The sequence below is a fragment of the Myodes glareolus genome, chromosome 1 (genome assembly GCF_982192425.1).
Source record: "Myodes glareolus chromosome 1, mMyoGla1.1, whole genome shotgun sequence".
NCBI lineage: Eukaryota > Metazoa > Chordata > Mammalia > Rodentia > Cricetidae > Myodes > Myodes glareolus.
In genome coordinates, this window is record NC_142026.1 from 60,347,244 (window position 1) to 60,369,649 (window position 22,406).

A 22,406-nucleotide genomic window follows, 5' to 3' on the forward strand; every position below is an offset into this window, starting at 1 on the left:
CAAAAATGACAATCTTTCTGAAAGCAATCAGCAGATTTAATGTAAATGTCCATTAATATTATAGCAAAATTTTTTACAGGCATCGAAAGAACAATTCTCAACTTTATAAGAAAAACAAAAACTCAGGATAGTCTAAATAATCCTAAACAATAAAGGAACTTTTGAATGTATCACAATCTCTAACTTTAAACTTCATTACAGAGTCATAGTACTGAAAACAGCTTGATATTGGCATAAAAACAGATATGAAGACCAAAGGAACTAATATCAATCCATACACCTATGAACAGCAGATTTTTGACAAAGAATCAAAATAGTGAAATGTAAAAAAGAAGCATATTTAACCTGTTTATTTTTTATAGACCTTTAACTGTCCTGAAACTGTAGTTTTTGAGGCTGTTTTTTTTTTTTTTTTTTTTTTTTTTTTTTAAACCTGTCTGTCAGCTCCTTGCTGAAGCTGGGCTGCATGGCAGGGGGCAGGACAGGCTCTCTCTCTCTCTCTCTCTCTCTCTCTCTCTCTCTGTCTGTCTGTCTTTTTGCTGTACTAGGGACCAGGCAGTGTCTGTTTTTTATTTTTCGTTTTCCTGGGCATAGGCCATGCTTTCTAAGTTGAAAAGTCCCATCTGAGTTCAGAGGCTGATACATTTACAGGCTCTCTGGTGTCTGCCATCGTGGCTGCTCTAAGATAGTAATGCGCTGTCACAAGCTCTGGTGGGTGTGGCCATGCCAATTTTATTTCGTTTTTTAATTTTATTTATAATCATAAAATTAGGAGAACTCCTGAACCCTCTCCTCTGTTATCATGACTGACTCTGGGCTGCTGACTGTGTGGGATTAAATTTATTCTCTAAATTTATTCTGTCTCCTGCTTGCCTTTTGGCTCCACTGTGTAGGTGGATTACATTTAGCTGGAGTCTCTGCTTGTGGCTTAAAATTGAGCAACAGCGCATATGCATGGAACTGCAGTGATCTCAGCAGTAACCTAGGTGATCACTAGTTAAAAGATACATTTTTATTTATTTATTTATTTATTTTTACCCATCCAGCAGTAAGAAAAGCTGTATGTCTGTGAACACCATGCTTCCAGACTCTAAATATCTCTGCCTTGGTTCTTGCTTTATTTTAACTGTTTTTAGTTATCATCATACATAACTGATTATTATTTACAAATTTTTACTCATGATTTTTAATTTTTTCATTTTTATGCTTCTTTAAATTTTATTTTTTAGTTTTGAGCACTCATTACTCATGTGGTAATGAGTAATGTGGTAATGAGTAATTACTCATGTGGTAATTACCTGTGGTGCAAATTTCTTAATTGGTTTCTCACGTTCTCCTCTGTATGTCTGGTTACTTTTCTGGTGTATTTTAGGGTTCTATGATCAACCCCATGTTGGGTACCACTATGTTTTGGTCCAGCCCCGACATAAATTATTTCCACACAGCAGAGTGGAGGTGTGGGAATAAAGACACAACTCACATGCCTTTATCGGGTGGGAGTTTTTAGGGATTCCTCATAAAATCCTGAGTTTATATTCTGAAAATTCACCTGCATTTATTCTCCAAATATCTTTTATACCAAAACGTAAACTGAGGGGGAAATTCATTAGCATTCTGTTTCCTAGGTAACAGGGAGACTGAATGTGGTCACGTCCACACCTTTCTATGCCCATTTTGTCACATTTTCCTATCTATGTCTGCCCTGTCATGTAGACTGAATTAACACCTCTTTCCCAGGCGACCTTCCAAATTACAAAGGAGTAGAACAATATTAGAATGTCCTGACCTTTTGTTTAGGATGGCATCAGTTTGTCTCACTATCAAAGGGCTAAGTGACCACCTTCTGTGTGGCAGATGCAAATTGCGCATTCAAGTTAGAAATATGGGCCTGTATAATACAGCCCCTAGAGTGCTTGACTGCTGAGAGGCCACACACAGGTCCCTATGCCTGTTACTTGGTATGGTAAAATATTTTCCTGTCATCCTCAAGGGCATGACTCCAGGAAATTTGGGGTATAGTGTAGGAAATTTGGGGTATAGTATCCAATTATTGCTACAATGGTACAGAAAGTGGGTTGTACTTTTAGACAGAGCCAGCCCTCTCTGGCTAGATCAGGTTTAGAAGCATTTAACACTTGGAAGGTTTTTTAAGACAAGCTCCAATATGGGGTGTTGGCTATATGTAAAATTTTCATCCTGAGGGGTGATAGCTGGGTGGGCCATAAGAGTTAGGCGCATGCCAGGCAGTGGTGGTGCACACCTTTAATACCAGCACTCAGGAGGCAGAGAACGTAAATCCCTGTGAGTTCAAGGACAGCTTGGTCTACAAGACCTAGTTCCAGGACAGGCTCCAAAGCTACAGGCAAACCCTGTCTGAAAACAAAACAAAACAAAACAAAAGGAGTTAGACTCATACCTGGGGATGGGGTGGTAACAGGGACCACCTGAGATGCCAAGACCAGGTTGGGTTCTATTGCGAACAGGAGCACGGCCATGGGTGTTATTTTAACGTTTAACTGGATGGTATAGGTCCCCAGGTCTGACTCGAGATTTTCCATATAATCAGATACCTCACGTCTTACCAGTGGTCCATCCCGTATCCTGATTTTCTTTATCAGTGAACGGGATCCTGAGAGGGCTTCATTTTGCCCTTCCATAATCCCCGCAGCTGCCCACAGAGTTTGGGCTCTGAGAGACAGGTCATCCTTCACTGGTGGGGTACACCAAATTGGTTCATTGCTCACTCAACTCCAGGAAGCACAGAAGTGGGAACCGCCTCCCCCCACACACTGATGATGCCAGGACTTACTGGTTTTGTGTCCCAGGTAAACATAGAAATGACTAATTCTAAGGACATGCTGGTCCCATGTGGGCAGAAGTAGGTCCCACACATCAAATTCTAGACAGAGAACCATGTGGTGGAGGGCTCTTGAATGACTGCAGCGTGAGCGTTTCTCTGGTGGATGTACAGGTGATGGTCCAGATGAGCTCTACAGGTTGGTGTGGGTTAGAGCAAGGCACAGAAGAGCAAAGGGTGAGCAGTGTCAGCAAAAACAATATCTTCACTTTGACAAGGGTACACACACGGTGCGACTTGAGTTTGAATGGGTGATCCAGATGCTCAATCTTCCAATCTGGAGAATCTCTTTCCACCTGATGGATCCAGGTGATGATGCTGTCAACCTTTAGGACCGTGACTATGATCAGGATTATGGTGTAAGTACCTTTCCAGTGAGGTTCTAGGGTTCCTTTCTGGTGTCTCTTAGCAGAGACCCAGTCTCCAGACTGGAACTTGTGCAGGATGAGTAACAGGGATGCTTCATAAATGACCTTGAGGCAGCAGCATAGATCCCTGTAGGAGAGGGTCACAGCCTTGATGGAAGCAACCAGGTTAACATCATCAAATTCAGAAAGTTCAGAACTTAAGTGGGGAAGAATAAGAGGGCGTCTACCAAACACGATTTCACAAAGGACTTAGCCCCAAAGTATAGGATGCGTTTTGAACCCTGTTGAGGGTGCAGGGGAGGAGAACAACCCAGTCACCACCAGTTTCCATGGTTAATTTAATAGGGGTCTCTTTTAGGGTTCTGCTCATTCATTCTACCTGACCTGACTCTGGGGTCTGTAAGCACAATGTAATTTCCAATTCTTCCTCAATGCTCTAACCAGGAATTGTGTTACCTGAGAGACAAAAGCTGGTCCATCATCAGAACTCAGGAAAATAGGGATACCATACCTTGGAATGATATCTTCCAGCAAATTCTTAGTCACCGTTTTAGAGGTCTCATGTCTGGTGGGGAAAGCTTCCATCCAACCAGAGAATGTATCTAGAAATACCATACTTACCAGATTTGACTTGTGTAAAATCCATCTCCCAGTGGGCTCTTGGTTTGACCTCTGTGAAGTCCATCTCCCAGTGGGCTCCTGGTTTTGTTCCCCTGAGTCTGATTCCTGGATTCTTAGGAAGGCTGCCCATGTTGCTGAGGTAGCAAGCTAGGCATTTTTCACCTATCTGTTCAATCTTGTGCCTGAGATCAAAGATTTTTGTAATTAGGCCGCCTCACCAGCTTCTCCATTTTTCTGGTTCCTAGGTGGGTACAATGAATGTGGTGTAGGAGAGCATCTGCTAATTTTCCCAGCAGGATAAGTCCCCTGCTGTCTGTTACCCACCATATCTCAGGCTTCTGTATCATTGGTAGCCTATTGATCATGCACAAATCTTCAGGGGTATAGGCCAGGAGGTAAGGGAGATCAGAAGGTCCCAGGTCTGGCACAGTGACTGCCAGGACCTCAGTAGACGGCTCAGCCACTTCCTTTGCTTTGCTTTTTTTTTTTTTTAAATCAGCTCTCTTGTTTCTCCTGACATTGGTGTCAACCTTTTGATGTCAATAGCAGTGGATGATGGCCAATTTGATTGGTACCATGAGGCTGCCAGTTATTCTAGGATCTCCTGTTTGGTTTTAATAGTCTTTTTCTTAGCAGTGAGGAGCCCCCATTCCTCATAGAGAGCTCCAAGAACATGGACTGAGGCAAAGGCAGAATGGCTGTCCATGTAGATGTTCAGCCTCCTTCCTTTTGCCATCTCTTAGTTAAGGCTATAAGTCCAGCCCTCATGGGAGGGTCACCACCGAAACAGTCTCCTTGTTCACCACCACAGGCCCCATGTGACTTTTGCCATTCTGCATGAAGTTGTTCCTGTCCATATACAAGTTAAGCCCTACATCCAGCAGGGACTGATCTCATAGGTGCTTTCTCAGCCTGTGTACCTGGCTTTGAATTCCTGCACAACCATGTACTGGAGTATATAGGTCTGGGTCAGGGAGCAGGGATGTGGGGTTCAAGGCCATACTCAGCAGGAAATGGATATGTTGGGGAGGGGAGGCTAAAAGGGAGGCTCTGATAGAGGGTCATGCTAGTGTTGCTCATTTGTCAGTCAGGGGGTTGTTAAAGCATTCCTTCAAAGGTATAAGGGTATTCCTTCAAAGGTATAATGAGGAGCTTCAGTCCCATGGTTAGCTTGCCAGCATTCTTGACCAGCAAGGCTGTGACAACAATGATCTTTAACCATGGGGGCCCACTGGCTGCCGCTGGGTCTTGTCTTTTGGATAGAGAGGCCACTGGCCTATTCCCAATGTCCTAGGGTTTGGATTAAGACCCCTCTCGCTATGCCTTTTCTTTCATCTATGTAGAGATAGACGGCTCTGGTGATGCCTGGCAGCCCTAGTGCAGGTGCCAAGAGGAGGAACTTTTTGATTTTATTGAAAACCTTATCTTCAGACTCAGTCCAGAGGAAGGGCTGATTTTCTTTTTTGGCCTTGTATAATGATGTAGCCAGTTCAGCAAACCTGGGGATCCAGAGGTGGCAGAAGCCTGCGGACTCAAGGAATTCTTTAATTTCCCTCACGGTGGGGTGGTTAGAGTGGATATCTTGAGCACTGTCTCCCTACGGACTTCTGAGAGCCATAGATGCCCCCCCCTATGAATATATATCCCAAATAAGTTACTTCTGTTTGGCTGATTTAGCCTTTTTAACTGATACCAGATACCCCAAGGTCCCCAAGGTGGTTATCAGATCAGCAGTGCTTACCTGCAGTCTTCTTCAGTGCCAGCTGCTATCAGGAGGTCATCCACATACTGTAAGAGGGTGGCCTGTGTGTGTCCCCTCCAGTATTCCCCTAGGTCCTCATATAGGACCTCATTGAAGATGGCTAGGAAATTTTTGAACCCCTGAAGCAACCTGGCGCAGGTTAGCTGTCCATTGTGCCCTTTTCTAGGGTCATACCATTCAAAAAGAAACAAGGAGTGACTTTTTGGGGCCAGGAGCAGGCTAAAGAAAGAATCTTTGAGGTCTAGTACCATGTACCAGACCTTGGTAGGGGAAAGTGAGCTCAGAAGGGTTTAAGGATTGAGCACTGTGGGTTAAATGTCCATAACCCTGCAGGTGACTTCCCAAAGGTCTTGCACAGGTTGCAGTAATCATTTGAGCTGGGTTTCTTAACTGGAGGAGGGAGGGTATTTCAAGAGGACTGGCAGGAGATCAGAATCCCTTGTTTCATGAGATGTCATATGTGAGGGGTGATCCCATCTTTCACTTCCTACAACATAGGTATTACCAAACCTGAGTGGGGTGGGCATCAGGCTTGAGTGCAACAAGCACGGGCTCTCGGTGCTAGCTAGGCCCATTCCCCCAGTCTCTGCGACGGCCTCAGGATACTTAGCCACCCATGTGAACACGTCCTTGGGGGTAGGGTTAGTCTTTGATGTGGCCTATATTTGTCCTCAAGCTGGAGGGTGAGGATTTGGATTGGCTGTTCATTTTTATTTGTAATTGAAATGCCATTTTCGTTGGATGATGTCTGAGTCCCAACTTTAGTAAGTAAATCTCTTCCCAATAAGAATTAGGGGCAGTTAGGTATGACCAGAAAGAAATGAGTGGGATACCCAGCCCACTTCACGATCCACTGTTCTTCAGGTAGTCCAAGACATCATACATCATACATGTGGATCCCTGCACCCAAGACTTATTGTGAGACAAATTTCCTCGGGGTTTGGTCAGAACCAAATGTTGGACTCCTGTGTCTATTACAAAGTCTGTAAGTTTCTCATCCACTTTGAGAGTTACCCTGGGCTTGGGGAGGAGATCCAAACCCTGTGACCAGTATATGGTGGGAGTCACATCCTAAATCATAGTCTTTTCTTTTAGACTTTTTGGAGAATTCTTTTACCCAATGTCCCACTTTTTTACAGTGTGCACATTGGTCCCTTGGCAGCCTAGGGCACTCCTTTGAGCAGGGGTCCTTACCTTGATCTCTTTGCCAGGTGTCTCATTTCATACTTTTCATCTGGGGATCCAGCTGTAGCTGCTAGAGGGAAAAACTTTTGATGTTTTTCAGTTGTTTCACATGGTTAGTCTAGATTGGGGGTTTGAAATAGCATCTCAATTAGAGAGAACAGGCTAGGTTGGAACTCCAGATCCTCCTGCCTCAGCCTCCGGAGTGCTGGGATTGTAGACCTGCCGCCTCTCTTCTCATCTAGGCCCCAGGTTCTCCAGTGATATTGCTGTGGCAGTGTTTCTCTGGTACCGTTTAGGACAGGCTATGACTTCACAGGTGGGGCAGAAATGATCCATCACAGCAGTAATGACACAGGGGGCTGACTCACCTGACCCTCCTGGAGGAAGGCTCCCCTGTAGGCACGTGGTACAATTATTTAAAGATGGTCCTGAAATTATCAGTTCATTATCAAATGATCATGACAGTAGACTGTTTTGCAGCACTAGATGAATAACCCAGACAGTCTCATTACTGTCTCATAGTCACCAAGATCTGTCTCACTAAGTCAGGCTTCAGACAAGGTAGGGCAGGGAAAAGCACACAGAACAGGACTTCAGTGAAGAGCAAGGCAGGCCTGAAGCAGATATTACAGTGGTGGCCGAGGTTACCACGTTAGTCCTATGTGCCTGGAACCATGGGAATGGAGAAAAGTTCAGCTAATGAGGATTTCTGCAGATGAATGCACCAAAGATTAGTATCATTTTCAAAGCTGCCTTCTATCAAAGCAGGCCCAGGATCAGTAGATAAAATTCTTCCTCTTTCCCTGAAATAATTCTAAAATTCAAAGTCTGTATATTTTCATTTGGGTTCTCTGTAGAAACCTGACAATAAGGATCATGCATCAAATTGAGCCAGCAAGCCGAACATATGAGAGAGACTCAACAGTTTCTGCCCAGAGTCCAACAGCCTCAAGATCTAGGGAGACATGACATTTCAAACTGAGTTTGGATGCAGGAAAAAGCCCATTATCAACTCATTTCACAGGTAGACCAACAGGAGCAGCTCTCTCAGCCATGGAAGGGTCAGCACTTTTGTTCTACTGGGGTCTTTAACTGATTGCTTAAGGCCCACCCACATTAGGAAGAGCAAAAGCCTTTACTCGGTGGACCCATTTAAATGTTTTGTTTTATTTTATTACTTTGGTTTTTCAACACAGAGTTTCTCTGTAGCTTTGGAACTTGTCCTGCAATTAGCTCTTATAGACAAGGTGGCCTTGAACTTAAAGAGATCCGCTTGCCTCTGCCTTCCTGAGTGCTGGAATTAAAGGTGTGCACCACCATCGCCTGGTTTAAATGGTTCATCCAAACATACTCTCACAGAAACACCAAGAATAAACATGTCATCAAATATCTGAACATTTTATTTCATACCTAGTCACACTGGCACTTAAAATAACCATTACTCTAAGTTAGAACTATAGTTCAGCAAAACATTTCATTTAATGCTTGCTTGACCCTGATCTAGAAGGTATATGATGCTCATAGCTAAACCATATGCAATTCCCTCCTTCTAGTGCAGGTAAGACCAATACCTGAATATACCACACAGCAGCTAGCACTGAGGGACATCAGGGGGTCCAGAACTTGATCTGTTTACAGCAGGAAGAGACTTTTGTCTTCCAAAGGACTTCATGAAAAGGGCAGTGCTGGGGCTGGAGAGGAGGCTCAGTGGGTGTGAGCCCTAGCTATTCCTGCAGAAGACCTGGGTTCAGTTATCAACACCCACATGGAGACTCACAACCACCCATAACTGATCTGGCACCAGGCACTGAACAGGGTGCACAAACATAATTCTGACAGAACACGCATACACATAAAATAAAATATATAAATCTAAAAGAAACAAGAAGAACGGTATTCCAGAAGGCCATGGAAGGATAACAATGACATCATAGGGGATATATTTTTTTTCTTCTTACTGAAAATAGATTTTCAGTATATCCTGATTAAGGTTTCCCTCTCTCTCTAATCCTCCCATATCCTCCCTATTCCCTCCCACCCAGATCAATTCCCTTTCTGCCTCCCATTAGAAAACAAACAGGCTTCTAAGGAATAATAAATTTAAAATATGAAATAAAGCAAAACAAATACATCAGAATAGGGTCAAATAAATAATCAGAAGGTATTGTGGGATATTCATACACTGTGTGAAAAATGTATTGTGATTGGTGTGGTAAAATGTTGAAAGGCCAAGAATACCAGGAGAAGCATAAGCAGCACCAGGGTGGGCCGGGCCAGATTACCAAAGGATTAGTGTGAGCAGAAACACAGCAGGCAGCGATGACAGCAGTTGTAACATGAGGGGGCCGGCTTGTTGGGGTTTTTGTCCCGCCCAGTACCCCACAGCAGGCAAATCCCAAAGAGAAATCACACACAGGACTCCATAAGGTTATAAACTGATTGGCCCATTAGGTCAGGCTTCTTGTTAGTCCTTATAACTTATGTTACCCCATTATCCTTATCTACATTAGCCACATGGGCTCAGTACCTTTCTCAGTGTGACAGCTTACATGTTGCCTCTTTGGTGGTCTGCGCAGGAATGGTTGAGGGAGCTTTCTCCTCCCTAGCCTTATCCTATTCTCATTGCCCTGCCTCTACTTCCTGTCTGGTTGACCCACCTATACTTCCTGCCTGGCCAATCAGCGTTTTATTAAAATACATGATTGACAGAATACAGATAATTCTCCAGCACCAAGCAGTGGCCTCCAGAAATTATCTGACCTCCGGAGTCTCAGCCTTAGCCCTGCCAACACCAGGAGGAACCACCATCTGAGCTTTGGGCCTGTATTTTTAGAAGTTATGGCCATCATGGGCATAACTGCATAAATAAAGACATATAATTGTCAAGAATATGTCTCTAAGAAACTGGAACAGTTTTCTTGCTTACTATAATATAAAGCATATTACAGGTATACCAAATAATCCTACAGGTCAGGCAGTTATAGAAAGATCAAATCAAACTATAAAGGATATGCTAAACAACCAGAAAGGGATGGAAAATACCCCCATAAATACATTGCATAATATTTTATTTACCTTGAATTTTCTTAATTCTAATGAGAAAGGAATAACAGCAGCAGAGAGACAATGGAAAATATAAAAATCTTCTGAATTAAAGCAGCTGGTGTATTTCAAGGATGTGTTGACCTCACAATGGAAACCAGGAGATGTGCTACATTGTGGATGAGATTTTGCTCTTGTTTCCACAGGAAAAGAAAAGTGATGGATACCATAAAAATTAATAAAGATTCACTTTGAAAAGAAGAAACCTCTTGAGAAAGAAATAACAGCTCATCCACAGAGGTGACAATCATATAGGTGGTAAGAAAACCTCATATGAGTGGGGCAAAATTCTGTTCTTGTCTTTGCAGAAAAATATTCATCTTCAAAATGTCAAGAGACCTGGACATTGGATGCCTAAAAAGGAAAAGATAACTGTCCAGAAAGGATCACCAAACAAAGAGGAATGTGACTTAAGAGGACAGGCCATATGCAGGGTAAAATTTCATTCTCTGTGCATATATATTTATGTCTACTGATCAGTAGAAAAATAGTCTCCCTTAAAAATCAAAGCTGGCTTTGAAGTTAGACAATGATTATCCTTCTCTAAATCCAAGAATGCTATTTAAAAAATTCAGAGTTTTTCTCTCATGTCAGGAGCCATCTGGTATGGTACAGAAAGAAGAAAGATCTTAGGAAAAATTTTACTTTTCTCCATGCCTATTTTTGTTTATATTGTATTTTTCGTTAAATATATGTCTATATGAATAAGGTTTAAGTTTTCCACAATGAACAATAGATTTTCCTGCAGTAATCTTTGAAACTTCCAGGAAGAAGATGAGGCCCCACAACAATGACTCCAGCTGGTTGATATGATGTCATGATGTTGATAGAGCTACTTTAAGGCCAGTTTTGGGTATCAGCTGCTCAAGATGGTTCCAACTTGGTTAGCTGAAAAGGTTCACCTTCTTACAGTGTTCTGCCAGAACTCCAAATAAGAAATTCAGAAAAACCCTACCAACTACTCAGAGACTACTTGCAATTATACCAGACAGTAACCTTGAAACTTAAGCATCATGTTAGTTTTATAGGATCCCATAGAAAGAACATTGCCCAGATGACAGCTGGAAGTAAATCTAGAAGACGACATCCCCTCTCTCACCAAAGTGTGTCCACAAGGTTAGGGACATCAATTAGGGGTTGATTATAACTGGTATAGGGTTGAGGATTGGGATGGAAATTTTATAGGCTCAGAGATCTCATTTTAAAAGGGGGGGAATTGAATGTAATAATAGGTAGATTAGTGTGAGTAAGCTCATACTAATAATAATAGTGAGTAATATAATGAATACTTGTGAGCTAAAATTTATAGACAATTTAGATTGGCATAGATTCTTGTATATTGATAAAATTCAAATTATACTTGTTATTTTAAATATGCTCCTATTTCTCTTTATAATACTTGGACATCTATACAAAGTTATTTTCTCAGATTATAAATTCATGTTTCTACCTCTGTTTAAGACAAGCAAATGGTGAAACTATGAAAAGAATTTGTAGCCAGTGACATGCACCTGTGTCAACAGCTACTTGGTACTAAAAGGCAGGAATAAACCTTGAGCCTAGGATTGGGGGATACAGCTGTATAACACCTTTTATTTGAGAGCTTCTACGTTGGTAAACTCTGTATCTGCAGAGAAACAATAAGAGGGAATAGTTATTTTTGTCTTTTTTGGATAACTGAAGAGCAAGAACGATATAAAACTGAAGTTCATCCAATTGCCACTCCTTCCTTAACTCAGCCGTTAAGAGCACTGGGGGCTCTTACAGAAGTCCCAGGTTCAGTTCCCAGCACCCATGTGGTGGCTCACAACCATCTAAACCTTCAGTTTCAAAGGATCCATTGTGTACTCCTGACCTCCAAGGGCACCAGGCATCACACGGTGCACAGTCACTCATGCAAGCAAAGCACTCTACACATAAGGAATAACAATAATATAAAAAAAAACCATTCTTTTTCTGAAAAATTCACCAAGGTTCCTATTGCTCCAGATACTCCAAGGTCATACACCCTGTGGAGATATATTACATAACTCAAACAGCTGAGGAGTTATCAGATCACAGTCTCCCTCAGACACACACACACACACACACACACACACACACACACGTGCAGAGCCTGACAACAGGAAGGAAGAGGTTCAATGGCTTCTCAAATGAAATCCCTACCTCTACTTTCCCCCAAAACACATTCTTTATGAGTAAAATAAAAATTTCTGGCTTTAGTAGGACATGGTGATACATGTCTTTAGTCCCAATACTCAAGAGGCAGAGGCAGGAGGATCTCTGTGAGTTGGGGGTCAACCTGGTATACAGAGGAAGTTCCAGGCCAGCCAGGGCTATATAGTAAGGCTTTTGTTTTAAAAAGTCCATAGTTTACAATCAGACTTATTAACATGGAAACTCCTCTACAATCAACACACAGTTCAAACTTCTTACTTTATAATCAAGTGTCAGAACAAATTTCCAAATCAATGTGATTTCCCCCTCAAAAGCCTTCTGAGGAGCCCCAAGCCCCTTAACATGGTACAAGCTGACCTCACCCTACGCATTGACCTTGTTCCACACCTAGGAGGGCTTGCCTACCGTTCTTTCCAGCACGTGGGCAGATCTCTAGGTCAGAAGGAAGTCCCTGAGGAGCTCTGCTACTCCAAACCCCAAAGCTCTCACTCCCTGTGATGTGTTGGCCAGGGTTGTGCTAGACATGCCATTCTTGACGTGCTAGCTCACACCCTTTCTAAATCACAACCCGTTAAAGAGGAGGGATGGTATCTTATATTTCTCTGTTCATCTGCACCAACCAGACTCTAGGTGTTCACTGAGCACTGTAGTACAGAAGCTGCCATACTAGGACTTTGTGCATTTCATTTCATTTGATCCTTGCAAATTTTTCACAAGTGAGAAAACTGAGGCTCAGAAAAGATGAGAGAGGACTGCTAAGGCCACACAGCTGAAAAGTGGAGTATGAGTGATAGGAACCCAGGTCCCTCATACTCTGGCAAGCCAGGCTCTGGAGCAGCAGTGTCAGATGGCTCACTGGCCAAGCTGTCCCCTGGGCAGGGCAGAGAGCCAAAGCACACATGGCAAGGGAAACAGCTGGTGCTTGCTTGCTTTGAAGTTAACACGTGGGATTCCCCTCCTCCCTGCAGGCCTCCTCCTTTCCTGTACTGCTTGAGGTAGTGGCCCCACTATGCTGCTCTGATGGCTTGTCTTACCCCCTAAGCAAAGAGGCAAGATATTGGGAAATAAAAGTCACAATCTCTGAAGGAAGGCTCAGAATGCAGTTCTTGAGCAACTGGTTTGGAGTGGGAGCCCCTCCCTAAAGCCGCTCAGTCTCAGTGCCCATATTTTCTTTTCAGGGCCTGTCAGGCAACTTTGGGATCAAGATGCTTGCCAATAAACCTGTCTGACAGAACAGGATCAGAAGAAACCCTAATACCTTGCAAACCCAGCTTAGCGGAAAGAGCCATCTCACTCCCACCTCACCCTGTCCTTGAGGCAGCATCTTCCACACACAAGGTCAAAGCCAAGAGCTTCATGGGAGACAAGCCTCTACTCTGGTGGTAATAGCTGCCATTAACGGGTGACTGCTGCTTCACAAGCACGATGCCCAGGGCTTTAAACCCTTTTCTTCTGCTTATCCTTGTTAACTGTCATGGGTTATACAGTCTACCTTTAGAGCAGTTGCAGACACAGGCCCTGGGTGGCCAGGCCTATTCATAATCCCAACACTGACCATCAAGAGTTACATCCATGTGGCCATGCTACTTAAAATTCTCTATATGAAAACTGACATCAATAACAGTTCATCTCTAGAGATGCTGATGATTCATTCGCTGTCAAGTGCTTGCTCCCAATCAGCTGTCAGAACAGTTGGGGGATCTCATCATCATGTTGTAGCTCCTGGAACTGAGGCTCTCAGAGTCCATACCAACTTCCCACCAATAATAAATACTGTGTTATTAAATCCACATGCAGTCTGCCTGATTCCAAAGGCCCTCAACAGCCAGAATGCGGACTCCCTCCCTTCTCAAGGCTCAGTGTTATTTATGAAGCAATTACGCTGGTCAAAGTGCTACAACAGACTCAGATTAGAACCTATCCCAGGATGAACCTAGAGACTCAGAAATTCAAAGGACCTACAAACAGCACAAGTATAAGAAGAACAAATCTGGGTGGTGGCGGTTCATGCCTTTAATCCAAGCACTCTGAAAGCAGAGGCAGACAGATCTCTAAGTTCAAAGCTAGCATGGTCTATAGAGTGAGTTCAAGGACAGCCAGGGCTACGAGGACAAAAAAAAAATCTTGAAAACAAAAAGAAAGAAAAAAATAATACAAAGTTCAGGGAGTTTTTACTTACCCTGCCTTCTGTGATTTTATCACAGTGGTATCAGTTTAAATGAGTATCTAAGGAAGTAAAAGAATGATGAAGTCACCAAACAGCATCATGAAGTCTTAAAATGGAGGGGGAAAAAAGAAAAGTGCCCAGCTTCTTGGCACCTCAGTGTGATAGATAGGGCTCAGTGCAAGAATATCAGAAAAAAAACATAGCACCAGGTTATCCTTCAAGGTTCAAGGTAACAACTTTGACTTTATGGTGGAGTTGGGGTCAAACCTAAGAACCTATGCATGTTAGGCAAGTACTCTAATCACTGATGATACTCCCAGCACTAGTTAAACTTTTTTTAAATTATATTTATTTAGTTTAGCTTATGTTTATGAGACTTTTGCCACAGACCCCTGAAACGGGCTGTGGATGGTCGTGGGTCACCAGGTGGTGCTGAGACTCTAACCCGGGTCTCTACAAGAGCAGCAAGTGCCCTGAATCACCGAGTCATCTCCCCCGTCCCTAGGAAAACTAATTTTTAAAGATTGGTATGCTTAACTATTAAGCACATGGAAACAAAGCACAAATCCAACTCCTTTTCTGTTTGTCCAATCTTCCTTCTGCCACAGAAACTGTCAAATCCTCTACTTCCTACTCCCAGACCTACAGGTAGTGAGATCAGAACAGTTAACACCCAATTTCTGAGTTTTCAGAATGTTCAGGAAGGTCTGGGTATTTCAGCTCGACCTTCCTGGTGCTTCCTATAATACACACCCAAGAAGAAACAAGGTAGATTGCAGTTTGACAAGGAAATTATGAACATCAGCCTCTACCACTGCAAGTTATCAGGAAATTGCACAAAAATACAGAAATAGCTCCTGAATCATTTCCTCTCCACCTCAACTGCCACTGACCCACACCCTGACTATCCCGCAAACACCTAGACACCCCTTAAACCCTTAAGTGGCTGTGATGTAGAAGACATTAGGATACTATGAGGGTTCACATATATGTTATGAGAGCTCCCCAGAAATATTAGCCAACTCAAAAAAGTGCAATAGACAATTTCAATGTGCATGAGTGTTGGGAACCTTGTATCTTTACCGGACTCAAAGGGAAGGAAAAATATGAATCAGAGGCAGTGGTGGCAGTGAGAAGAGCCTCCTGATGCTTCTTTTGGGAAATTTCAGGCCAAGAAATTTAAAAACCTATCACAACCCACTCTGGAAACCAAGTGTGCTTCATCCCAAGGACAGCAAGGCAGGTCCTGTGTTTACCAAACATCAGGAGTCTGTACATTGGTGGGGAACCTTAATTGGTGCCTCCTTTCTCAGGGACAGTGGCCCCATCCACCTCTGGAGACACCTCAGCACACCAGAAAGGTCATTTTCAGTTCACAGAGGCAGAGCTATTCAAAGAGTCACAAACATTAACAGAGCACAATCTTCTCATCAGAGCTAGGCAGCACCTGGGACAAAAACAACTTTCAGACACCACACTCCTTTCCCCTGCCTACTTACAGCTAAGCACAGCATGTGAACTGGAGAACTAAGATGAACACAAACATTCGCTCCAGCAGATCCCCAGATCCAACCATTTACAGAGGAGGGACTGGTGTGGTGGCAAAGGAAATTGGTAGCTCATTTGACATGGAAGCAGGCATCCCTTTCCTTCTGGATCACACCCAGAAAATAAACTGCATAAGATAGAGTCCTCATCCAAGGGGGGAACAGAACTCCTTTGTCCTCCAAACTGCTACTGGACAAGGCTGCAGGGAAAAGATGCCTCATTCCTCCTGCTCTTCTGCACTGCCTGACCAGGGACCACGGGGACACAGCCTGTGGCTACCCCGGCAGCCTCTCTGCTTTACATCTCTGGCTGCAATGTCACTGTTCCCTGTCTACTACCTTCTGCAGTGTCTATGCTGAGAAGCAGCTAAGCTTCATCTGCAACTCCACACCAGTGCAGAGGAGCCCAGCGAAACCCACTGAAAGGCGTGTCCCTGGAACCCAGCACTGAACACCAAGCCCTGTATGAGATGGTTTCTCTCCCTCCCCCACATTTGTTTCTATACAGGTGATAAGGACAAGCAGAGAAGTGAGACTGCCCACAAAGCACAGAGCAGGAAAGAGCAGAAGAGGGAAGGGTGAAATGGAACTAAGAATGAGAGATGACATCTGGAAGGGCCTGCAGGGTCCCCCCACTAAGTGCCTGAACCCCTGAAAGAGCCCAGTCATTTAAAGCACTGACTCTCTTGGTGACTTCACAGAGGAATAAGACCCAAGAAACCCAGATCCCACTGCCTTCTCCAGCCCAGTCAGCCAGCTCAGTGGGTCTCAAACATCAGTGTTTGAGGAGCCCTGCCTTCAGCTGGTGCAAGGCAACACCCACAGATCTCAGTTTTTACAAACGTGAGCCCCATTCTTGGAGAAGTCTTTCCTATCATCAATAAGACTCTCTCTCTCTCTCTCTCTCTCTCTCTCTCCCTCCCTCCCTCTCTCTCTCTCTCTCTCTCTCTCTCTCACACACACACACACACACACACACACACTTACACACTTGTTGCATCCATATTGCACCCCACCTGTCCTATTTTAAAACGAAGCACTTAAATGTAGAACTGCCAAACCATGTACAACTATTGAGAGACAGCCTGACATCAGGCTCTGACTAGAGCACACCAACTGTGAGGCCTCGGCAAATGATTGTCTTAGTCCCCTTCTCTGTACACTGAGGCTCATCAAATGTCCTTTTGTCATTGAGAGGACCACATGAGAACATTGAGTGTAGCACAGTGTCCAGTAGGCATGTGCTATGCACAGATCTGTTGACTGATGCAGTAATGTGAACTATGAAGCTCATTCCACAGGAGGACAAATGAACCGAGTGATGAGGGCAAGGAACCCTTGCAGAGCTCAGCATCATCCTTCTAAGGGACTTTCCTTTGTCCTCCTAGCCACACCCCACCTGGATCTGTCTCAAGGACACTGCGGTCTCAATAGGACTTTCACATTTCATTGGACTTTTTATGATGTATAAAGAACATTAAAATTTTTATAGTGTGTATTTTCATCTTAATCTCTTCCTTGTTATTTTGTTTTTCTAGAACACCTGGTTTGTTTTTTGGTTTGTTTGTTTTTTTTTTTTTTTCAACCCTCCTCTCATCCTCTCCCTGCTTCTCCTTGGTAGTTTTTGTGTGATGTCGGGCTAAGAATATCTGGTAACATTCCTAAAATAAATTATTCTAAATCACTAAAGAAATGGTTGGGACAGGCACACAGCCATGTGTCTTATGACTGGGGACAAGCCTGCAATTCCCATAAAACCAGAGACCCTCTGCGCTCACCCTCTTCTCCCTCAGCCTCACAGAGCATGGGTCTCTCCTGGCTGCCTGGCAGTTCTGTGGCTAGAGAGCCCATGGGTTCCCCATCCAATATAAGCCAAACTCGGTTCACATCTCAGTCCCAGCCATCTGAACCCTTGTCCTTATCTGATCCACCCCTGAGCGCAAAGCAGACAGCTCAGAGCCACCATTAGCCCTTTCCCTGTGACCATCTCTTCTTTCCTTCTTAGTCACAAAGACCTGCCAATTCCCAAATGGCCCTCACCGTCCCCTCTGCTTCATGGCTTCTAGTCCTCCTGGCTGGGAGCTATCTCTCAGGTGGACTGTCTGTAGAACACAGCTACCATAATGTCCTGAGAAACAAATAAAGAGTTCACTTCCCACTTAAAGCCCCTGACGACTCCCAATTCATAAGAGTCCAAAAGCCTCCAAAGCATCAGAATTGGGAGTTGGGATTTCCACAATTTGGCAGGAACCCACCTAAGAGGTCCAGAATAAGACCTGTCCAAAAGTATCATTCCATCCTCTTACAAGGCAGCCCATTGGCAGCACATGACTGAGGGTGGACCCTCGGGCTCAGGAGGATACACACATCTCACTGAGGAAGAGCAAACATCACTGACAGTCATGCAGTCATGCTCTGAATTCAGAGTTCATCTTCAGTCTCATCTTAAGGAAGTCACAGCTAAGGCCTAAAGAGGGAAATCTACTCAAATCATGGTCAGAACTCAGTTGGCCAGGTCCTGACCCCCAGCTCTTGTTTCATCTGCCAACAGCCTGAATGACTCTCCTCTGCAAAAGGTCAGGTATCCCCACAGCTTTCCCTTTGACTGGACACTTCACCCCACCCCCACACCTGCAGAGGGAGCTGGCCCAGAGGAACAGAACAGGAAACAGTGAGCTTTGGCACTGCTTCAGGGCCAGACACAAGGGCTTTTGACACTGAAAAAAAAATATCAAATTGTCTCCGTGGGTGGGACCAAACCAAAGCAGGAGCTAGACAACCAGTTTCTTTGTGCCCAAAGCCATGAACTGTAAGAGCAGAGGTAGGAGGAGGGGAGAAAAGGCTGGGTCCTTTAAGAAGAGAGCAATCACAACAGGCTCTACTCACCTGCCCCACCCCTACCCACTACCCTGGTTTTGCAGGATTTGGGTTTATTTTCCCTCACTTAGTGCCCCACATGGCTTTGTGAGTCTCTCAGGATCTCAGAGGACTGGGAAAGGTGTGGCTTCCTGGAGGACAGAGGAGTCAATGGAGCATCAAGGAACTGGACAGTTCCATCAGCAGGCTTTTAGAGAGGCTGTTTTTATCACTTCCCCACTTGCCAGGGAAAGGCAAAAACAACAACAGCCCTGAGCTGCAAACTTCAGCAAAGTGGGAGGAGCCTGTCTGGAGACTGGGTGCCTGCCCACCTCAGCAAGGCAGGAGACAGTCTGGGGGGAGCACAAAACGCTGAGCCCGAACCAGGATTTCAGAACTTCCTCCCATGCCAGCAAGTGCAAAGCCACTGGACATTGACTCCAGGTTGCTATAGCATGTCAGTTCACCCGACAAAAAGCTACAGATCATTTTCTTTGATGACATTCATGTGATGAACCATTCAGACAGGCAAGATCTACTTAAGTAAGGATGAAGGCCTCCCCTCCTCCACCTGCCACAGTCTTCTTCTGGCTCTTTGAACTCATTCCTATCATCAAATGATGACTTTCAGAGACCCAGGAGATGTTCCTGAGGTGCACTGAACACGTCTCTCCTTACATGATGGAAACCAAATATAAAATCAGAAGAGGAAACAACTATTCCCATATGCTAACCCCTGGAACACGAAGACTACAGGCATTCATTCCCCAGTTCTTACAGTTTCAAGTGAGTCTCTAGGGCAAAATCAAGGCTTCAAGAAGAATTTTAAGAAAACTTTGCAGGTTGAGGGGTGAATCTGACTCTGCCTGCTACAGTTCCTGGAGCTTTCTGAGTACCTTGGCCCATAGCTCCTTCAATTTTGAGAGTCAGGGACAGGCGGCAGACAATTCCTTATGTTTTCTCATCTGTTCCTGACTTACTTTCAGAGACCCTCTTAACTTCATTTGAACCACTATTATATCCAGGGAGATTTCTGTCCCAAGATACGAACTTCATTGCATTTGAAATTTCCTACTCACCAGACAGACAGCGTTCCCAGGTTCCAATGGCTTGTGTATATTAGGTAGCCATTATTGTTCCTAACATGAATATCCTGTCTTTCTTGTTGTTGTTGTTTTAAGATAGGGTTCTATTGTATAGCCCTGGCTGTCCTGGAACTCACTCTATACCAGGCTGGTGGGGAAGTCACAGAGATTTGTCTGTCTCTGCCTCTACGTCCCAAGTGCTGGGCTTAAAGGCCTCCACCACCACTGCCGACCCCACGGTACCCTTTCTAATCTTCACCAGGGGCATAAACTCATATGCTTTCCTCCTCTACCTTTCACTTGACTGACTGGTAGAGAAAGAACAGACTTGGAGGCAACACTCTGTAGCTGTGGCCGGACGACCCTGAGCAGCACCTTTACCTCCATCTCATCTGTAGCACAAGGGTCATTCTTACTGCATCAGAAGATGACAGGAAGAGAACAAATACAGTCACGCACTTGCCTGGGCTTCGATCGCCTCCCAAAAGCATCCTTGTAGTCCTCTCCTCTAGCTATCCAGTTCTCTCTCCCCTGGCCTTTTCTCCTTTGCCTTTAACGACATCCTTGGCCTACCCTGCCATGAGGCACAGTCCTGCGTGCTCCCTTCTGTTGTGACTCTGCTCCAGTGTTTTCTCCAGGGAGTCTGCTGTCATCTCAGGTTGCCCAGTGTGTTTATATGAGGGAATCCAGCTTTGAGAAGTCCTTTTTATGTTCAAATAAAACACATGCTCCCTCTGCTTACAAACACAAGGCCCAAACCTGTTCTGGTGCACACAACCATTTCCTTATTGGAGCCTTCTTCAGTCCTTCTCTTTATAACTTATAAATGAGGACATTACAAAGATAAAAATAATGACCCTGGCCTCAATAATGAATTCTCTTTGCCAGATGAATGGTCTTTGCAAGACATTCCCTGAAACCTGTGTCTAGGCCTGACAAGCCTATATGATTTCAGGGTACACACCAAGACCTCCAGGAGATTACAACTGTTTCCACACCTCTCACAACCTCCTTTTGGCAAAGGTATTTTCCTAGAACTGCCTAGTGAGATCTGGAATGTCCACCTCCCTGAACCATTTCAACCCACCTGGCCTGCCAATGTCCAGCCACAAGCAACCATTCCAGCCTAGACACCCGGGCTGGCAGCTTTGCTGTTCCCATAATCACAACTGCTCACAGCCAGCCCCACTGTGTGCAGTTACTGCCTAAGACTTTGCACGGAACTGCAGGTTTCTCAAGAGGATCTGTTGTCATGCCCATTTTTACAGCCTGAAAAAGTCAACATGAGGGAGTTAAACAATGTACCCAATGTGGAAAAATTCTGTAATTTAACTTCATCTTCACTCAATCTGGGCAGAGGGAATCTTAAAATTTTCTATAGTCTCCTAAACAAAATCCATATTCCAGAATGATTTTTGCCCCTCCCCTACTTTCAGATTTGACAAACACCTGCCTCCTAACACCACCTGCACAATTTCAGGCCCTTCTTTAACCTGTGTTCATGAATGGTTAGTCTTTTTTTTCCCTGCCCTTGTAAGACGTCATTTTTACTGAATTGTTATTTACACAGCCATTCTCAGACTATAAAACATATGCACCATGATGAAATGCAATAAGGAAGCAGAAAGAGGGAGAGTTCCTGGAACAATCACAAGGAAAATGAGACTCCAAAGCCAATGTTTGTGGCCTTGAACAATGGCAACCCCACCTGTCCCTTTCCTTGCCTCTAGGCACCTGACTTCCTTCTCAACTGTCCCTATGGCCTCACTTTCATAGACCTAAGGAGTGGAGGAGGCAGAAAGGAATTAAAGAGAGAATTGACTCACTTATGTACACATTCCCTGTGCCAGAACAGGATTAGTAAAAAGGTTGTCATTCAGGATGCCTAATTTAAAACAATTAAGGAACTGTATTTACTAGAAATTATGATGTTGTCTGAGAACAGAGGTGAGCCCTCACTCTTAGGAGCTTACTCCTCGCCCTTCTCCCTGGGTTGGGTTACATTCCCCTTCCAGTAGGTCATTTCTTTACTGTTTTATATTCAAGGAAAGAGAAAAATCTCAGTTTGATTCTTTAGAGTCCCAAGCATTCCATTCCATTCAAAAGGGTCTGTCATTTTAGTGATGAGCAAGGCACAAACCAAAGATTAAAGGCCATGCAGGATCTTGATAGCAAGAAACTTTTACCAAGCAACCATGAGCAACAACCTACAAATTGCCTCTAGGGACCCCTGAACTATAATAATGAAAATGAAGGAGCCTAGCAATGGGACCTTTCTGTTTGTGCTGCATCTAAAGGTCACCATGGCTCTCATCATCACTAAGTTACCCTTATCTCAGAACCTGTAGGTTTCCAGTATTCAGATACATACATAAATATTCATGAGCTTGCTCCTTCCTTCCTTCCTTCCTTCCTTCCTTCCTTCCTTCCTTCCTTCCTTCGAACCAGAATCTCATTATGTAGCCCTGGCTAGCCTGGAATTTTCTATATAGAGTTGGCTGGCTTTGAACTCCCAGATAAGAATTCAGGAACTGAACAGGAAGACAGGGGCACTTCAGGACATAAAATATGGGTCAGGACTGACTGCAGATCAAGAAGCAGAGGGCCAGCCTAGAGGGCCTATGCATGGTACCCTCAGGAACTTGAACTCAATCTATAGATTACAGGGATAGTTGGAA

The 22,406-nt window shown here is 44.2% G+C and overlaps 1 protein-coding gene and 1 long non-coding RNA gene across 9 annotated transcripts in view; one reads left to right on the top strand and one right to left on the bottom strand.

The window, feature by feature from the left end:
* LOC125404524 (cell adhesion molecule CEACAM1) overlaps positions 1-22,406 on the top strand; it is a 146,809-nt gene that overhangs the window by 56,771 nt on the left and 67,632 nt on the right. The window lies entirely within an intron of this gene.
* Positions 520-21,225, bottom strand: LOC146896010 (uncharacterized). Of its 7 annotated transcripts, none has more exons than XR_015738262.1 (3): positions 19,723-21,117; positions 7,162-15,627; positions 520-6,863 (listed from the first exon to the last, which is right to left on the bottom strand). It is a non-coding gene; the product is annotated as an uncharacterized LOC146896010 (long non-coding RNA). The 7 variants fall into 7 exon arrangements; XR_015738264.1 differs by having other exon boundaries at positions 520-4,028; positions 6,803-15,627; positions 19,723-21,116; XR_015738265.1 differs by having other exon boundaries at positions 520-2,710; positions 2,810-15,627; positions 19,723-21,082.